An 18,622-nucleotide genomic window follows, 5' to 3' on the forward strand; every position below is an offset into this window, starting at 1 on the left:
ACTTCTTTGGAGAGCTGGAATCCATCACCCTGACCTCAAATGGCCTAAGCGCCCATGACCCCCCACCACACACACACACATATACCAGGTTGCACCCACCTGCAGCCTTTACATTTACACATGCCTGGTTCATTAGCTGTGAACTTAATGGCTGTTACCTTAATCAGAGACTAGTCCCAGTGTTTCCTTTTAGCCAGCTGATAGTTTGCATCTAAGACATGCTGGATGCCAAGAGAAAGGCCAGAAGCATCTATACCTAATCAAGAAGAGGCAGGCTTCCCCACCAACTGGAGGGTGCCCTGAGCGGAATTGAGCTTGCACTTGCTTGGTGACTTTGGGGGGTTCTAACAAGGGTCTTCTCCTCTGAGAATAAGATGCAGGGATGGAAAGCCGTGAATCAAGATGCAGATTCCGCAGGGATGTGCGCTGGCAGGTGCCCACGCCCAAGGAATGAACTGGCTGCCACGCTGTCAGAGCAGAAACAAAGTCTGACCACAGTCACCACAGGACTCCAGCCACGGCTGTTGCTCACAGCCTTCCCGGCCCTGCCCTCCCCCTAAGCTTCCAAATACACATGCATCTCTGCTCTGAGAAATGTGGGCCTCGCTGAGCTGCAGGCAGGAAACTCATATTCTCTCTGCCACATGCTTTGTTTATTGTCGCACCTACACCAAGAGCCAGAATGGCCTCCTTGTCTGCCTGCAGGTAGCCCAGACACCTGCTGGCCACAGGAAGCCAGCAGGGTGGGCCAACAGTCTACCTGACCACAGGCTAGTTCCCTTTCTTGATCCTGGTGACTGTTCCACTTGAGAAAACCTTTCTTCTTTCCTCTTGCAACTCCTCTAACTTTGGCTGCATCTTCGTAAGGGCCCGGCTAAGGGGTTCACAGCTTTGGCAAAGCATTGTAATCTGTAGTATGTCTTCGCTGCTTCTGGGTTTGTTGTGTGGGATGTGACCTGGGTACTAGAATGCTACAAACTTCTACTGCACCGTACAAGTGGGAAGCCCTGGCTGGTGCTAGCCTGTTGTACCTCTGATGGTGGTTAAACAACCTGATCCCTGAGCTCCTCGCGAACTTCTTTTGGTCTATACGAAATGGGCTTGACTTTGAAAAGAGTTTGATTAGAATGTTTCTGTCCATGGCTCTATAAAACTTTCCTTTTACTTGGGTTTGAACTCAGAGCCTTGCACTTTCTATCTCTTAGTTCTTCCTTTTTGGTTTCTTTTCTTTTTTTAATTGAGGTATTTATAGGAAACGTCTCACAAAGCCCTAAGAGCTTATCACTTCAATAGAAGAGAAAGACCTCTTCCGGGCTCTCAAAACAAGGAAGGCCGGGCTGGGAAGGTGGCTCAGTGGTAGAGCACTTGCCTTGCATGCCTGAGGCCCTGGGTTCGATTCCTCAACACCACATAAGCAAAAAGAAAAAAGCTGGAAGTGGCACTGTGGCTCAAGTGGTAGAGCGCTAGCATTGAGCTGAAGAGCTGAGGGACAGCGCCCAGAGTTCAGGCCCCACAACCGGACCCCCCAAAACAAACAAACAAACAAACAAAAAACAAGGAAGGCTGCATGAGTCTGCTTGTAAACCAAGTACACATAGTTCACATTATCCCTCAGTATCTTCAGGGAACTGTGCCAAAATTCCAAAACCTACCAACGTTCAATTCGCATCTAGAATATGGCATGGAATTTGCATGTAACCTATACCCAGTCTTCCATGTACACTAAATCATCTCTAGATTATAATATCAAGCACAACATAAAAGGCTATGTTTATGGAATCATGACAAGACAGTACACTTCTTTTTCTCAAATATTTTTAGTCCCTGGACACATGGCATATGCCCATATGCTACCTCCTCCCCTAAATCACGTGATCAGTCAGCATTCTATAGACCTGGGTGTGAGTGGATTTCTAAGTGAGGAAATGTGTGCCTAGTACAAACTATGGAAGGGAAAATGCACTTCTTGCTCATTATAAACATGCACACACACTGCCTAAAGAGCGGATAATCTAAATTAGGACAGACAGCATTTGAACTCAGAGACTCCACAGTAGACCTGAGTGGTTGCTCGGTCAATCTAGAAGGAAGATCTTTCTCCTTGCTTAGGTGTTGCCTCTTTGCCAAGTCTTCTGCATGTGGGAAACATTGAGTCTTCAGGGTGCCATCTGGGGGCTTTGGGCCAGTGGCACCCCAGGACAGCTTCTTTCTTCTGGCTGATATACCCCCGAAGGGGAGAAAACTCTGGATCTGCTTCAGAGATGAGGACACCACCCCTGGTGTCTCAGTGACTCATCCCCTCCATTCCTGGTCCTGTCGTTCCCTGGTATCTTGCTGAGGTGAGACCTGAGACTTCTCCTCCCCTGAGGATGTGTGGCCAATTGTGTTCTTAAGGTCAAAGAGGCAGGAAATTTATGGAGCATGGCCCAGATCACTTAATACTGAGATTTCTGTCCCATTATCTCATGACTGAGATTGTTCCACAAAAGCATATACTTCTTGAAGGCATTGATGTGTCTTCTACAGGACTCACCATAGGGCTTTGTTGAATGTTTTAAGTTACTAAGAAGGTTAAGAAGTCTCTGTTGTCCTCACGTGCCCAGTTACAATAAATCGGTGTTCTAATTTAACGTATCTGTCAGTCATAAGGTGTATATTAGATTCAGCCTCTGCACAACGAATTTGCCTATCTCAGGTTTTAAGAATTCTGATGGAGAAGGTTGAAATAAAGAGCTCGGTTAAAAGCTCCACAAATTCTGGTAAAGTGTTTTCTGCTTCCCACAAACCTTCTTCAACTGAACATCGTCCTGAAGTGGTCCTGTCTTGTTGCTTGGAACATCAAATCGAAGTGTGCAGCAACAGTGCCTGTGGCTGAATTTCAACACCCCTCACAGCATGCTGTACCATAATTGTGTTGGAAGTCATTTAGGAGACATCAGCCAACCACACGTTGCACAGCAACACTAGCCAGTTCTGGTCTTATATTTAGAAAAACTTTTCAGCAAGCATAAAAAAGGACAATTGCTTAATTCAAGGCAGTGGTTGCTTTCCTCAGATGGCTGAGGTTTGGTTCCAGCAGAGTTGGGATGAAATTCTTGGGAAGGTCATGATTCTTTGTCTCTGGCTCCTGGAAAGATGTGGTAACAATTACCACTATATCTTGGGCTAGAAATGTCATTAGAAACCTGGATGTTAAATGTGGTGATGGATGGATACTTTGTTGATTGGTTTTGTGCAGATCCTAGGGCTTGAACTCGGGGCCTGGGTGCTGTCCCTGTGCTTCTTTTGCTCAAAGCTAGTGTTCTACCACTTGAGCCATAGTTCCACTTCTGGATTTTTTTGTAGTTTATTGGATTTAAGAGTCTCATGGACTTTCCTGCCCGGGCTAGTTTCAAACCACCATCCTGAGTAACTAAGATTGCATGTATGAGCCACAACATCCAGCTCTCTGTTTTAATTTGATGTCACCATTAAGATAAGCCAAATCCTGCTCAGCAATGTCAAAAGAATTGGGAACTCTAAGGCCAAGACATAGCAGTGAGATGAGTTTGTATGGGGTGGAGGAATAGGAAAATGAGAGTGAGAACTTGGAGAAGACACACCTGAGAAATTCTCTACCTGACTCTTACCTGTCAATCCTGAATTTATTTTAGTGTTCTGCTTGCCATCAATCATAAAATAGCCTTTCCAATCATGAGGCTCTTCTGTCCCTCCTGCTTTACTGTCAATTCTAAATAAGCCAGACTTGGCTAGGCCTGGTGGCTTGCACCTATAATCCTAGCTACTCAGCAGGCTCAGATCTGAGGACTGTGGTTTGAAGCCAGCCAGGGCAGAAAAGTCTATGGGACTCTTATCTCCAATTAGCCACCAGAAAACTGGAAGTTTTGTCTCGAGCTAAAAAGCTCAGGGTTAGCCTGTAGACCCTGAACTTAAATCCCAGGACTGGCACAAATAGTAGTAATAATCATTTTTTAATCACTATACAAACTGTGACACTAAGAACTTCTCAGAATACTGCCCATGAGTTGGTATAGAAGAAACGTTCAGGGCCCACTTTTGGTGGAAAGTGAGACAGTCAAGAGGAATGACTGGTTGAGAAAAACCTCTGATCCTCTCTGTCTTTTACCATGCTGGAAAGGGCTCATCAGGGTCATTTTCTGTAAGCATAGATGACTAAATAGTGCCTTCAATTTCACCACCCATCAAATGATTTCACTACACATCACTGGAGAATATCAAACTCTTCACATTTCTACACCCAATTCTCTACCACAACTGATAGATAGCCTTTTGTTGTTGTTGCAGGAATCTTGTCTTATTTTTAGTTGCTTGTAAAGTTTTGCCTTGAAACTGTTGAGAGTATTCAATTTTGAAAAAAAAGTCTGCTTTAATAAGCTAATTTTGTAACTGTTTGTATACATACACATGTATATGTATGTGTATATATATATATATATATATATATATATATATATATATATATATAAAGACATTTTCTGGAGAATAGGTTTCAACAAAGCACTGGCAATACTAACAAAATATATATAATAAATTTAATATATATGCTATATATTTATATATAATGTATATTGTTATATGAACATTTGTATTCATGAATATATTATAATGTATTTCTATTATAAATATTCATAATATGTGCAATATATTATATATTAATTATCTATTACAATATGAAATATTATAATAATTACTATACAAATATTTTATTATATTTAATACATTATTAAGACATTTTCTGGAGAATTGGTTTCAACCCATCACTGGCAATACTAAATATATATATACAGAACATATATAAATATACAATTACATATATAAATATATTCAGTTATATATAAGTATATATAACTAATAAAATATATTTTATTTTTATATTTGTATAAATATTTATATTATATTCTATTATAAATGCTTATAATATATTATATACAATTATTCATATTATACATATACATATCATTTATCAAATATATGAAATGTTACATTAATTATATATTATATTTAGTATATATTTTATTTTATTTTTTTTAATTTAAATTTTATTTTATTTTATTTGAGAACATACTGTACAGAGGGGTTACAATTACATTGGCAGGATAATGCATACCTTTCTTACCAAGCATTGCAGCCTCCTCCTTTGTTTACCCTTCACCTCCCTTCCCAGCCTCCCCCCTCCCCCCCACCCAATCATACCCCCCTCCCCCCCATAGTATATATTTTATATATAAATATATATTATATATAAATGCTTATATATAACTAAATATAAATATATGTAACTACATATATAAATGTATATGTAACTATATATAGATACAGATAGATAGATAGATAGAATTGCCAATGGTGGGTTGAAATCAGTTCTCCAGAAAATGTCCTAACATTTTGTGTCTGCCAATTTCTGTGGTACAAAGTCCCTGATATGGCTGATTTCCAGTGGCCAGTAGAGCATCACTGAGTGCTCACAGTTAGTTGGCTCTCATATATTGGTATGAACCAGTTCCAGCAGAAGCCAGAGACTGTTGATTTTAACATGCATGAAGAAACATGTACACAACTATAAGCCTAGTGTAACAGATAGATAGCACATGAAGAGAACATCCACAGAACCCCACCAAGGTCAAGAAAATAGAACATTACCTGCGCAGCAAAGTCCATCCTGTCCTCTTATCCCACTTCACAGGTTAACTCTTCTCAATTTTCAGTTAAACTATTTTCTTCTTCTTCTATACTTTAACTACATACATATGCATTCTTAAACATTCCAATTTAATTGAGTCCATTTGGAACTTTATATAAACAGAACCATGCTCTATACACTTTCTTTTGCTATTTCTTTTTCTCTATACAACATAGCATGAGATTTAGCCATGCTGTCGCATGTAGCTATGGTTCATTTTTATTGCTGCACAATATTACAATGCAGGCATATATTCAGTGTTGTGCTGGGGCCAGCTTGTCCAGACTCATCAGAGCTGACTCTTTAATGTTGTGGTGTTTGGTAAGCCAGTTTGTGAGCCTGAAATTGACCATGATGGGAGAATTTAGACCGTGGAAATTGGCAAATGGTACAAATCAGAGTTTTTACTCCCTGGTATTAAACATCAGCCAGCATAGCATGCCAGTGCATATGCAATGCATGATCATCCATTCTACAGTAAATAGGCCTTTGGTTTGTTTCCAATTTTTGCTTAGGAACTATTTCCTCCATGTGTTCTAGTAGAGTATGCTCACATTTCTAAGGGATAGAGTAGATGGTGCAGGAGAGAACAATGCGTCATCTGATATACACAAGTTCAGTTTTCAGTGATAGTATCAAATCATGTTAGGACAAAGGCAGATATGCTGGTCTTCGCCCTGGCACCTTTAAAAATATTTCCCAGGGTCTTTTTTTTTAGCACCTTCTGCTCTGATTTCTATATTTGTTGGGACATTGGTGTGCTTGTCTTTTCCTTCCTTGAAATGAAAACAACAGTGCTTCAAGGAAGATAGACATTTATTCCTCTCTCATGTAAAAAAGAGTTTGGAAGCCAGGCACTGGTGTCTCATGCCTGTAATCCTAGCTGCTCAGGAGGCTGAGATCTGAGGGTCATGGTTCAAAGCCACCCCAGGCAGGAAAGTCCATGAAACTCTTATCTCCAATAAAATTCTAGAAAACCAGAAGTGACACTGTGGCTCAAGTGGTAGAGCACTTGCCTTGAGCCGAAGAGCTGAGGGATAGTGTCGAGGATATGACAGATCCATCCCATGAAGTCTGTTGAGGACCTGGCTTCCTTCCATTCTGTTACTAACCACCCTATTGTCTGTGTCTTCACCTGCATGGTCAGGAAACACTCAATATCATCACCATCATCACAGTGAGAAGAGTAAGAAAAGAGGCCATGAGCAAGCAGCTCCAATTTAAATGTCCATTAGACCTGCCTGCAATGCCTACACTCATCCCATTGAATAGAAATTAGATAGTGATCATTCTAGGGACAAGGACAGCTGAGAACTGGAGTCTCTATCTGAGTTGTTAAAAGTTGAAGGATTCTAATAATAAATGGAAGGAGAGAAGGTCTACAGGGCATCAGCTAAAAGTTCCCCATAGGGCATCACCCAAGCTATGTGTTGTTAGCATTTAGATCACCAAGGAAATAGGCTTGGACTTCATCCTGTTTATCTCTGGACTCATTTCTTTTGCATGCTTTCTTCTTCCCTTCCTGAATCTTCTTTCATCTCCTTCAGGTTCTGTTAACCTTTGGGGATAACAGGTCTTCACAAGAAGCTATGGTCTCTGTAAACACATATACCATTTCTATTTCCCAACTAGATCTTTGTTTAAAAAATATGAGAAAGATAAACAGGAGGAAAGACAAGGAAGCCATAGCTTAGGTGTGTTTTATGTTTGTTTTCTGGTCCCCTAGTCCTAGCCCTTGTGTTAAAAATAGAAGTCCTGGAGAACCCAAGAATCTGCCCACTGTATTTTGTGATCTTAGTCTTGATGTTTGTCTCCTTTCCTCTGCTCTTCCTCCTCGTCCCTCCCCTCCCTTCTCCCTCTCTTCTTTCCCTCCCCATCTTCTCTTTCCCTCACTTCTCTTCTCTTCTCCCCTATCTTCCCCTTCCCTTCCCCCTTCTTTTCTATGGAGACATTTCTGCCCAGTCTAGCTTAAGCCATGATTCTCAGGATCTCAACATCCTGAGTAGCTGGGATTATAGGTGTGAGCCACAGGCGCCTGGCTATGATTAGAAACGATGCTTTCATGGTGTTGGGATGAAAGACTAGGCAATAGGGTCCTTCTACATAGTATAGAATGTGTAGACTGTAGTTCTCCATGTTAGAATTGTTGGAAAGCCTCTAGTTACTGCCAAAGTGGGTACCACTATGAGAGCTTTGGGAGGAAGCTGCATAGCCCATTAGCCCATTAGGAAGACAGGCTGCTGTCACCCATCCATGACTGTGTTTTGACTCTGGCGGCTCACATCTAGATTGTCCAGCCCTAGGAACCTTATCAGTGTTCATACACCCTGAAAAGCATTGAGGGTTTCAGATAGAAACCAGAAATCTGCAAGCTCTTTCAGCCCCCTGAGGATAAAAAGCACAACAGTGAATGTGACTCCCGTTTCCATTGGTCATCCTCTCTTGCTAGCTCTTCTGAGCATCCCACGTCCCTAGGGTCATATCTCATACTCTGCTCTTGTTGCTAGCAGGAAGGCAAGAGGGGCTGTGTGAGGAGAGGCGGGGGCCGCTTGGCTTGCTGAGGGATCTGGAGCAGCCTGGAGTGACGCCCACTTCTACGTCATCTCTCCTCCATGTCTGTCTTGTGCATCCAATGTCCCTCATCTTACACAACAAACATAAAAGGGCAGGAAGTTGCTACTTTAGCGTCTTCTACAGTTGGAGCTGGTTGCTGCAGTGGCAAGGCTGAATTCCATCGGGAAGGGGAGGGGCTGGCCACGGACTTGCAGGACATCCAGAGGACCACCCAAGACACTTCTTTACAAGCCTGTCGGGTGACTTTTAGGATACGGTGTCTGTTTGGATGGACTCCAGGGCCTGGTTTCTTCTTTGGTTTCTTTCTCTTATCTTCCTCTATATCCTTGTAATGGATCCCACATCTGGTCTCCCCTTGTTCTTGTTACCAAGCCTGAGCTCCCCTTCTCTAGCTGCATATTATAGAACTGAGACTGGCCCTCAATGAGGAAAGCCCTCAACGCCCAGGCCGTTTACCTACAAGGAATCCTTCATGTAGTGTGATGGATGGCATCATTGTACAGAGAGACACCTCTCACATAGCAGTTGGGGCAGAGGAAGGGCAGTGGAGAGAATAAGTGAAGGGCAAAGATCACTGTTCTGCCTCATACCTGACCTTGAATGTTCAGAAAGAGGAAGATCCTGGGTTAGCACCGTGGTGACCTGAAACAGATAGCCAGGCCATCTTCAAGAGCATCTCTTTCAAGTCTGGGTGCTTGCTGGTGGCCCGCACCTGCAGTCCTAGCTACTCAGGAGACTGAGATCTGAGGATTTTGGTTTGAAGCCAATCCAGGCAGAAAAGTCTGTGAGACTTTTATCTATAATTAACCAGCAAAAAGCCAGAAGTGGAGGTGTGGTAGAGCACTTGAGTAGAAAAGCCAAGTGAGGACACAAGGCCTCAGTACCAGTACTTTGTGCAAGCCTCAGTACCAGCATGAAAACAATATAAAAACTGTCACTGAGGGATCAAAGTGAAGTAGAAGGCAGAGCTCACTCGCAGAGTTGCCTGGGACAAACTTCTAGGATAATCATTATCTTCTAAGAGTTCTTAAGGAAGTGGACTTCAGTTCATGGACTCACCCAGATTTCCTGCAAGAGGAGCATATCTTATTTTATTTCCATGAAAGATTATCTCCTGAGCACTGAGAGGAATTCAGGTTATAAATCTGTTTCTCTGTGGAAAAAGCCCACATTTTAAGAATTTATACAGCAAAAGGCATCTTAAGAAAGGGGATGAGTTCATGAAGTGAGAAATCATAGGTGAGGGCCGTCATCTTTTTGGGAAAACTATAAACAGCTTCCCAACACATAGCTTTTCCCTTCTTGACACTTTGGATGTTTCTATTGTTTACTTTCATGTCTCTGCCTGTCTTATTTCACTAGTATTATGACTGGAAAATAGTCTGTCTTTGGCCTTAGTGACTTTGTTCTTTCTTCTTCCATCATTCTGATAGCAGCTTCTTCTGTCCCCAGGGGCAAGAAAGGTCACTGTGCTCCCCAGAGCTCAGGCCCCAGCACTTCCCTTGTGGCCCTTCTCCCAGCTGCAGTCTCTACTAAGGGGAGAGTTTCTCTATCCTTTGTGTAACAACTACGACCTCAAATCCACACCGTAAGTATTTCTCAACACCAGTTATAGCGTGTTCTCTGGCAAGAGACACGTAGAGAAGTTGAGTGTAAGCATCCAGCAAGTTTACAGCAATGTGCCATTGCTTCAATATCCAAGAGGTTGATTTTGAACTTTATGTAATGGACACAGTTACTGGCCCTAGATTCTGCTGTAGGGGACCTTGGAGCTGTAAAGGCAGAATGGGAAGGATGGGACTCATGTGATATACAGGTTCTTATAGCATTATAGTTGGAAGGTGTAGTAGGTATGATAGCCTTATGTCTCACTGTTTCTGAAACAGCTGCAGTTTATAACCATGTTCCAGTGTGATTATGACAGAGTGCTCCTTTCTACTCTAGATGTGTCCCAGCTTGGGCAGTAAATGATCTATGTTCTATATTTCTGCTAAAATATCTTACTTCAATAAGCTACACTCTGCAAACACCTTAGTCCCTAGAGTACTGGGAGAACTGGACACAGGACAATTTGAAATGAATAACAGTCACCGAGAAGACAGCCTCTGAGGGGAAAGTGAGAAGGTGCCATCTCAACAACCTTTCCATCATTGCCCTAAGGTCATTGGGAATGCTGTGGAACAAGGGGGAGGCCCCTTATTTTCAGCTGAGGCCCAAAGTTAAACAAAAGACTCTAAGTATCTCTGCATCTGTAGAACTTTGCTAAGGAAAGCCCTTGTTATGGTTTGAATATGAAATATCCCCCATAGGGATATTTCATAGGATATTTCATAGGATATTTCCCCCATAGGCTGAACACCTGGCCCCCAGCTGTTGGCTTTGGGAGGCTCTCAGAACGTTAGGATATGAAACCAAGTTGGAGGCAGTGGGTCATTGGCCTTCAAAGATGGCTCTGTTTCCTGTCCACCATGAGGTAAACAGTCTCCTCTTCTACATTCCCCACTAACATGATGCCTCCATATGGGCCAGAATCAATGAAGCCAAGGACTATGAAATCTCTGTAACCATGAGCTAAAGTATATCTCTTCCTGTTTTAAGATATTCTTTTAGGCATATTGGTTACCCTGAGGAGAAAGCTAGCTAATGAAACCCTTAGGGCTTTGATACAAAACACTATTCCACCTTCTTCACCTCAGTCTTGTCTCTAACAAAAGAGACCTGACAAGGCAAGAAGCAGTAGCTGTGGTCAGCTTTGTGGGGGATGCAGTGGTCTAGGTAGCATATTATCTGTAGTGGTAAAAAAAGGTCTCTTCCCTATGCAGAGGTCAAGTGGTACAGACTAGAATGCATAAGGAAGGGAGACTAGACTTTCTGTTTTCCAATTGGACTTTCATTTGGCAAACCACTGATTGGGCTAAAAAACAAAGAGAAGCAATTCCCATGTAGAAAAGTACCTGTTCCAATTTGTGGTGCTTAACTATGGATTTCTATCTTTAATCTGACAGCTACTTGACATAGTGGGGGTTTGGGGTTTGTTTTTTTTTAGATTTGACCTTTAAGTGGAAAATTCAGGGACAGGAAAAGTGTCTATCAAAATTTCTTGACACTGATGCTTCCTGCCTCTACTCCTAATCTGCTAATTGTTCCAATAGCTAAATTGGGAAATCAAGGCCTTCCCATGTGAGCAATGCAAAAGAAGCAGATCTTGAAACGCTCTATGAGTCCATCAGGACAACTGTTACAGATGATGCCTGGCTCCAAACTGAGCATCCAGGTGCCAGGCACATGGCTGACCAGGGAAACTGGTGCATAGTGGGAGAATCTGACCAGCTGTGAGGAGTAGAGATGATTCACAACCAACTTGGATCTGAGAACACAGGAAAGAACCCCAAACTATTAATGTCTGCCAAACTTGGCTAGAGTTCTGTAGTATTAGCAGCTCACCAGAAATCTGTTTACCCTGAGGAAGAAAGCATCAGATAAGCTTTGCAGTGGAACACAGCCATGCATCTCAGTCTGAATATTGCAATTAAAGGGGGAAGACGAAACTGAACCTGTGAAACTTGAGGCTGTTAAACATGGGTAAATCTAAGGCAGGATTTGGAGTCTGTTGTGAAACCTTGTTTAGTTTATAGAGAAGTGGTCCCAGGGAAAAACAGTTTATGGCCTAAGTTTTGGAAAACTGAAGACTGGTTCAGAATTAGGCCATGAGCCTAGAAATTTGAGTTTGCTTTGCTTTCTTTCCTCTTGGATTTTATTTAAGCTAACTGCATTTGCTAAAAGACTTACAAGTAGGCACATTTTTATTTTTAACTTACCAATATGGATTCTACTCTAGGAGATAAGGATGATTAATAAATGAGCATTATGGGTTTTAAGAATGCATTAGTGTGATCCAGGCAATATGGGCATGTGCACACACATGATACATGTAATGCCTTATGTACAGACTTATGATCAAGTATTAACTCACATAACGGGGGCAGCTGAGAAGTCCCACAATCTGCCATCTGTAAACTCAGGAAAGTCAGTGATACAGTTTGAAATCCTGAGAGCTGTTGATGTATATTCTAGACCATATTTAAAGAGACCATGTTCCTGAGAATCAGGAATACTACATCCCAACTTAAACAGGTAAAGAGCAAATTTCCCTTCTCTGCCATTCCTTTCTATGCAAGACCTTAATAGATTAAATGTGCTGTCCACCCACTTAGACTACCAATTCAAAGGCTAATCTCTTCACAGACACACCTAGAAATAATGTTCTGCCAACTATCTGGGTACCTGATAGCCCTGTCTATTTTTAATCTACTATCACAATGAGTAATGCATTGGGAATCATACTGTGCTGATAAACCAAATCCACAGGGAGAAAAATAAATCATGACTTAACCACATTTGCTGAAATTCTATGAGTGTAAATTCTCTCTACGGCTAATTTCAAGCTGCCACTATGAAGTTATTGGTCATGTAGTTGGGAATAGGAGCATGCTGCTTATGATCAGCTCTTACAAGTGTGATCAGCTCCTACACACAAGGAGGAGCAAACATTTGAGGTGGAACAGAAAATGGTCAGGCTAGAAATCTTCGCTACAGTCTCACACTGGGATGAGAAACAAATTAATTCTAAGGATTTGTGTTTTTGTGTTAGTTATTTAAACATTATTATTTACAACTATGCTCTCTTCCATAAGTCTAATCCAAGCTTCTCTCCTGATTCTGGTTAATAGAGAATTCAGTCCCACCTCTCATGTGAAAATTTATGTCAGTCAACTCTGTTGGACTAGTCTGGAAAAGATCTTACCTGTCTTCAGTCCTGATCTGCTCATTTTGAGATGAGGAAACTTTAAGACTAAAAGAGATGAAGTCATTATAAAAAGAGACTTGTTTCCCTTTGGAAAGTGTGCCATTTTGTTCTCTGGATATCTTCAAGTGGGCGGTTCATGTCCTATTGAGCTTTTGTAATTGAGTAATTGAAACCCAGGGCTCTCTTCTAAGGATAAAAGGGGGCTTCCTAGAAAGAGTACTCCTATACCTTCTCTTCCAGATAAGGATTTTTCCCTAGTAGGTAGATCTCAGTTCTGCTGAGAGAACCTTATGTCCTGAGGGATGAAATGGGGTTTTAGGGAATCGCATTCTTTCCACTTCTTGTGGAAAGATATTATTTTGAAGCTTTTTGGCCTGTTCTCCAATTTATATTGATCTACTGTTATCTACTAACAGCCAAACATAGGAGAGATTCCTTCCTTTTCCTTTCTTCCTCTTTTTCTTTCTTCTTTGGGTGGTACTGAGATTTGAGCTCAATAGCTTGAGTTTGCTTGACTAATGTTCTACCTCTTTATCCATGTTCTCAGCTCTGTTTGTATAGATGGTTTTCAGTGAAGGTATCCTGCCTTTCCCAAGGCTGGCCTGAGGCCATGATCATCCTATCTGTGCCTCCCAAGGAGCTGAGGTTACAGGTGTACACTATCATGGGTAGCATAAGTGATTTTTCCAAACACGACATTCTGATGCAGTGCTGTGGTCAGCATTCATCATTTCTATTTCACAGAATCCATTCAGAGAGGGCATTGTTTGGACCCTGCAAAGATCCACATGTTAAAGCTTTGTCCCTATTGGGACAAAGTATATTTGGAAGTGTTCAAACTTTGGCCAGGTCGGCTCTAGTAAGAGGTCATTGGAGACATGCCTTCAAACAAGACGATGAGATCCTAGTGCCTTCTTCCTCCCTCTGCTTCCTGGCTCATGAGATGAGCATTAATCATGGAGCCCTCATAGCATATGAAACCTTGTTAGAAGGATCATGGGCCAGAGACAGATGGACCTACTCCAACCTCCTGCTAAGCTCCTGAAACAGAAGAGTTTCATAAGCATTTTTGAGTTTTTCTCATGACATGTTATGGCCAACAAACTGAAAACCCATGTGGCTACTTGCCAGCTGCCTGGGTTTAAATCTAGTCCCTTCTGTGGAAAATGAAATTGAGAAAGAGTTTAAGAATTCTAATCAGGATCTGCCCCCTGCAGCGGAGAAGGCTATTTCTATGATTCAATCCAAAATGCTGGAGAGTTCTGGGAATTCATTGTATCTCCAGCTTCCATCAGGGAGACTGGGGTGAGAAGCGAGGCATGAGCTAGCTCCCCTCCTGAGGAGGAAGCCAAAAATATCATGTCGGTCTGTTTCTCAGCAAGTTTCTTCTCCCCACGTCTCTAGAGAGAGAAGAAGAAGAAATACAGTGGGTCCCATTAACAAAGCAGACTGTGAAATGAAAGAAATCTTCCAAGGGCTAATTTAAATGAAGACTTGTATTAAAATGAAATGAGAGCCTCCTCCTATTCTGAAGAGAAGTACATGATTTATGAATGGGAATTGGCCAATGGGGAGGCAAGAAAGAAAATCCTGGCAAAATTTCCATCCCCATAGGAGAGGTCAGAGTTCATAGGTTGAGAAATCATGATGTATGCAGGGAGATGCTAGAATTTCTCTTTGAAACACTGCATAGGCCTCCTCTTGGTGACAGGAAAATCTCTCTCCCTGACTAGGCAGTTAGCATGAACAAGTGCTGGAAACATCTGGAGTTATCAACCACAGATGATTTGGAAAGAAAAGCAGAAATGGGAAAAGCTAGATGTTTCAGCCTGAGTTTTGAAGACAAAGAAATTCATGACTGACTCCCCTAGTCCAAAGCCTCAGAAACATCTGATCACTTGAGCACTGTAAAGTGATGTGTACAGTCCATTGGCATCGGAGGTGTGACATCCAAAATGGTCAAAATGAGTTGAGGATTGAGCCTTTTCTCAGAGATCTAGAATGTTCTTCTGGGAAACACTGCAGCGCTGGTTTTTTGTTTTGCCTGTTCTTGGGTTATCCTCTTTTAACCACCCACCACTACCTTGAAAACAAAGAGCACTAATCTATTCCTCAAAAGTGACAAAGTACCAGAGGACCTGCCTGGGTCACAATTGTCTAACATGACTGACATTGAATTTTCCTGCATGGGTCACAATTGTCTAACATGGCTGACACTGGATTTTTAAAGTAGAAATGCATCAGGAGTTCTATGCATCAGGAGATAGGGTTACAGGAGAATCCTTTCATTCTTCTAGAACATTTCTTGAGCTAAAAACCAGTTGTGGCTGGCTGCCCCATCCCTCCTCATGCCACCAGTCATGATGGGGAGCTGAGGAGGGGTGGTAGGCTAGGGTAAAGGACAGATGGCAGGCAGAGTCTGTGGAGGTGGCAGGACAAATGTTCTCATGTTTGCTTATGATAAAAACAAGAAAAAAAGAGATGAATTTTCTTTAAATTCCACGTTTATCTCAAATGGATGTGCCATGTCCTTCTATGAGTCTTCCATGACGTATAGTTCTTGTCCAAGGAGGCAGAATGGATGGGTCTGAAAGGTTTCTGCCTGCAGGATGTTGAAGGGGTAACCTGGAAGAGAACTGGGGCAGCTGGCCCCTCCCTCCATCTGATGCTTAGAAAAACTTTCCACTTGGCCTTGGGCTGATTAACTTAGAGATTTGCAACAGCCTACCTCTTCCAAACTAAACACTCAGGTCTGAGTTATTAACTCTAGCTTAAGCAACTGCCTTGAAGAATCCAAAGCAAAATCAAACATACATTGAAAAAAAATAGTTTCAAGTACAGCCGGCGAATGACAACGAAGGATTTAGGAAAAGCCACTCTTTGGAAGACAGCCACATACTTAGACATGTCTAAAAAGTTAATCTTCTTCATCTATTTTTCTGGGGCCATGTTCTATGGAGTAATGTAAATAAAGTAAGATAAATATAAAAATGATAGATTGACTGATGGGTGGATTCAATTTACTGATGGAAAAACCAGTACAGAGAAGTTCAATTATCTCCATGGCATCCTGCAGAAAACATTTCTGCTAAACAAGAATAAAAGTGAGCACTGGGTTGTATTGTTTCCTTGTGACCTTTTGCTTGTGAAATACTTTTTTCCCATCATTGGAAATTTTGTTCAAGGGCCTGAATGGACATCAGAGTTTCCCCACATGCTTGTGTTCCCCCAAAATTAATAAATTGGAATCTCTCTCTCTCTCTCTGATGTGATGGCAGGGATAGGAGTGGTAGGGGCATTGGGAAGATAATTAGGTCATGAGGTGGAGCCCTTGTGTTGGGCTTAGTAGCCCCCTAAGAAGGGACCCAGAGAAAACTGCAGTATCTCTATGAGAAGGTATTGCCAGTGTACCAGGAAGTGGACCCTCATCAGTCCCCAAATCTACTAATTCATCTTAGCCTCTAGCCCCCAAAACTGTGAGAGAGAAATGTTTTATTGTTTGTGCCATCTAATCTGTGCTACTCTCAGATTGCAGGCTGAACTGTCTAAGACTGAATGCTTCTTATTTAAAGAAGGGATCTGAGCTCTTTTTACTCAAATTTCTCTAGGCTTGTAGTTGAGACTTGGAGATGTATCAAATAGTCAGTGGATGATTTACTAGTGTTTGGCCAGTTATTCCTCACAAAAATATAGTTGTGGTGGTGGAATGGGCATGGTGGAGACATGATAAACATGGTGGTAGGGATATGCCATCTTCCCCACAGGTCATACTTATATTGACTTATTGGAGCCCAGTTGTGGCAGGCTGACTCCAAGATGGCACCCATAGACTCGTAACTCCCTCATCTGCTTGTATATTATCCTCTCTTTGGGGACAGGATGTGACTTGCTTCTAACCCACAGAACATTGCAGGTGTGAAGAGAGGTCACTTCCTTCATTGGGTGAAATTTAACATCGTGTTTGCAGACTCTCTGTTGTCCTCTCAGCTTGCAGGCAACTAAGTTGAGAGGACTACCTGTTAAGGAAGTGAGGGTGCTAAGAGCAAGTGGAGATTTCAGTTCAATCACCCATAAGACATCCAATCCTCTCAACAGTTATATGAGCTTCAAAACAGAGCCTTCAGCTAGCACCTCGCTCCTGGCCAATACTTTGGTTATAGCCAGAGACAGACCCTAAAGGAGACAATCCCATTTAGCCATGCCTAGATCCTAAACCAGAGCAACTGTGGGGTAATCAATGTGCATTGTTTTACACCACCAAGATTGGGATAATTAATTACATCAGTCTTAAGTATTTGCATTGGGGTCAGTTTAAAAATATTGAGTTACTCCAAGTACCTGAACTTGCATGGTCTTACCAAGAGGACCCCCAGAATACTATCTTCCATCATGAAGTGTTTATTTCCAAGGGAAATACTTCTGCATCCTGACTCTGTATAATTGTCATGACAAATGTGTTTTGCTTTGCTTTTAGTGCTGATGTTAGCATCCAAATCGGGTGCCTGTTATGGGCACCACTTCTTTCCAGTTCCCAGTTGTTCCCAGTGGAGAGCAGAAGTAAGAACCACCACTCTAGGGTCACACCATGTGAACTGTCTATCACTTCTATGGTACAAGTTTTGTCCTTATTTCCAGCATTCAAAGATTTCAAAATACGGAAGTTCAGGGTATCCAGATCCCTAATTAAGAAATGTGGATGCTGGAGACAGCTTAGTGGTAGAGTGCTTACTTCGCATGTACATCGCCCTGGACACGATCTCCAGCACTTCAGGGGAAAAAGAAAAGGAGAGAAATGTTTTTAATAAAATAAAAAGATGTTCCATGCCTGGTTTAAATTTTCCCATTTTACTGGACAGGAAGAAACAAAATGCCAGGCCATGTGATTCGTGCCCAGCCATCTGGCAGCTAGAGGGTCAGCTCACAGGGACAGCCAGGATGTAGCCAACTCCTGATCCTTTCATGGGAAGCAGGAGTAATTGAAAAAAAAATCAAGATAATCAAAATGTCTCAGTTTAGTTCCTTTCTTGAGTCTGTTCCCTGAGCCCTTAGTAAAAACCAAAGAAACCCCTAGACAAATAACATAGACGTTTTCCCTTTGACCATGTAGCCTCTGGGGCCAAAGCTGATAGTTCTGTAGACAAGAGGATGACAGCAGGAAGGTGAGATAGGAGAGAAAAGCAAAGAGGCTTTTAACACCAGAGAGAAATATTGCCTGGGGAAGCAAGAAATGGCTTTGCCACATCTCTCTCTGTTGTGTATTGGTTGAAAATGTGGGGAGCTGGTGGTACTTACTCTAGGATCTTTGTCTGTCCCCCAGGAAAGCTGGGAGCTAGATCAAGGTCGAATCTTCACACACAGAACCAGATAGCTTTGGATAATGGCAATTCAGGGGCTGTAGGATTTAGCTATGGAAGACACTTTTCTAGAAGTAGGATTTTTTCCCTTAAAGCCAGATACTAAAGAGGACTCAGAGCCTCTGGAGTCATTCCTCTGACTCCTACTCATAGCTAGGGCCTAGGAAAGATGGGAGGCCAGAACGG

The sequence above is a fragment of the Dipodomys merriami genome, unplaced genomic scaffold (assembly GCF_024711535.1).
Source record: "Dipodomys merriami isolate MVZ:Mamm:240054 unplaced genomic scaffold, mDipMer1.0.p SCAF_4, whole genome shotgun sequence".
Lineage (NCBI taxonomy): Eukaryota > Metazoa > Chordata > Mammalia > Rodentia > Heteromyidae > Dipodomys > Dipodomys merriami.